Genomic DNA, 2,717 nt, shown 5'->3' on the forward strand with positions numbered 1-2,717 from the left:
TGTTAAATAGTATATTTTTCTTTTCACAACCATCGTCATATAGCACGTTCTAGAGCTTTATGATTTTCTTTTCTATGCTTAAATGCTCTACCTAATAAAAGATTGTTTAAAGAAATACTTTTGTTGTGTTATTTAGAATGTACACTACAGAGTTTATAAGAACTTCCTTTCTTCAATAGTAATAGTTTTTCTTGCGAAGTTCGTACATTTAGAAATAAAAACTCAATTGTAGGTTTTGTAAGAGAAGCGTTTAGGCAAGAGAGCAAGTAATTGCACATATATTTTATATTGTTTTACTCCAACTAAGCTACATTCAGTCTACTCCATAGAGGATTCCACTATAATCTCTGCAAGATTACACTGAGTATTTCCACCACTCTTGGTCTTCTCAATCAATGAATAACCACCTATTACTCTAAACTGGATGAGTATACCCACCACTCTTGGTGATATGATAATAGTTGGGGCAATAATGAAGAATTTTCAGAGTGACAAAAGAGCATAAAAAGAGTAGAATAGGTTTCATAGGCTTGTATTTGCCTCTTTATTTCTTTTAGTTAGTTCTAGTTGAATAAACGCTTATAAACCCTTCTTTTCCTTTTAGCACAAGTAGTGTGAGACTTCTCATGGCTTGGTCTTAAAAGAAAAGAAGAGTAAGTAGGAGTCTTAGCTTGTAGTGTAAGGAAGCATAACTAGTTTTCATTTTTTGAACTTTAGGAGAACTAGGTGGCTTATAAACCCTTTTGGAAGGAGAGAATTAGGCAACGTGGGACTCCAAGCACCTAGGGGTGTTGCCGTAGCTGCTTGCCAGCTCTTGGAGCCTTCCAAGTCCCACATTGCTTGAAACTCTTCACCAAACTCCTTCCAAAAGTTATATAAGTAAGCCTAGGGGTTCTCCTTGTACACACCTTTGAATTGAATGAAATTTTGAGTTGAATTACAATCTTGCATTCCTCTTAGAGATATTTTTCTGTGTCTTAGTCCATTTTGGGCAAACCTTATCTTGAGCAAATCAAGTGGCGGTCCTTCCTTGACACTTATCTTGGAGTCGTCTCTCAAGTGACGTGTCTACGAGTCATAAGTTTCCTGTTCCTTTCTCTTTTTGGCTTTTATTTTCCATTCATTCTTCTAATTTTCATTAGTATACTTCTCTCTAGACATGCACTTCCCCATCACCTAATCTCCTTAGTCAGCGAATAACCTCCTATTACCCTAAACTAGATGAGTATTCTCACCACTCTTGGTACTAAACCACCTTGCCTAGATTTCCTTAACTCAACCGAGTTTCAACAAGTTTTTAATTCTCTTCAGAATTGCAATCAACGATTGCTTACAAGTCGTTCAAACTATTACTCTTCCAGAGATGATGTAATTACAATACAATGCAGTTTAAACACTTACAAACGTTTCTCTCTTTTCTCTATCTATCTTTCTTACAAATAGTAAGTAGTATGACAATGAAACTTGAGAGTATTTACTTTCTTCTCTTCTCTCTTCTTCTTTTTTCTGCTTAGATGTATTCTTTTACTTGAGCTATTAATTTCTTTTTGAATGCTTCTCAGATGAATATTTCACTGTAAGCTTTTCTCTAGCTATCCTCTTGATTCTTCATCTGAAAGCTCTTGTATTTATAGGCGTTTGGATAAATGTCAATTAGACTAAGCTTTTGGCCTTTATTCTTATGATTTATCTTTCTTCGTGTACAATAGTTGTTGGATAAAGTCAACTTGTCAGAGCAGACATGTTTTTTCATTCCTTTACTTGAAGTAGGTTGTACGTTCTTTTACACATGACTTCAAGTGAAGAACATTATGTGAATATCTCTTTTGTCTCTAATGTCCATTTATGATATTTGATTTGAGGTTTTGTGGATGTGTGTAAAATAGCTCATCTTCAAAGAATAGAGTAGATTGTGCATGCAACATATATGTCTTTTCTTATCACTTTTGTTGTTTTTGAACATTGAGCATTTAATCTCATTTAATGCTTGCTCAGAACAACAAAGGGTTTTTTGATTTCCTACTGTTGAGGTAGCGTTTGACGATTAAGCTTTTCTTCCAAAGATACCAAACTTTAGTTAATGACTTCATTGTCTAATGAAGTATCTTTTTAGCTTATGATATCGTTTAGATAGAGTAAACATTTTTGTTATTTCTCCTTTACAGACACACAACATTTAACTATGTTTGTGCTTTAAGTTTTAATCTTTTAGTGTGTTTTGTCAATGACATAGTCTTTGACATTGTTTTGTTTTCCTGACAGCTAATCTAAATACCCTCTAGGTATGATAAGCTTTACCCTTTTAGCTTCAACTCTCTTATACGCTTTTGACTTCTTTTATCATTGCGTCTGAGTGTTTGGCTTAGCTATTTTTTTGTTTCCTAAAACCCTAAGTGTTTTCCTAAGGTTTTATGTGTTGGAAATTTTTGTTCTAAGTCTTTGTATTTTCACCCTATGTTGTTTTCAGATTATTATTCCATTTAATTTTATTTGGTTAAACTTCAAAACATGAGAACGCTTAGGCACATAGACAATGTTGTCTTAACAATGTCCCCCTTTTTGATGTTTAACAAATACACATTTAAACAATGTATAATCCAACTTAGTTCAGCATAGAGTTTTAAGTTTTGTGTTTTGGTTTGTTTGTGTGTTTTATAATTTTTATTGTTCATATCTTTTGCATGAGGGTTAGTGGACATAGTCGAACGAAAAACAAT

Source organism: Vigna radiata, chromosome 8 (assembly GCF_000741045.1).
Source record: "Vigna radiata var. radiata cultivar VC1973A chromosome 8, Vradiata_ver6, whole genome shotgun sequence".
NCBI lineage: Eukaryota > Viridiplantae > Streptophyta > Magnoliopsida > Fabales > Fabaceae > Vigna > Vigna radiata.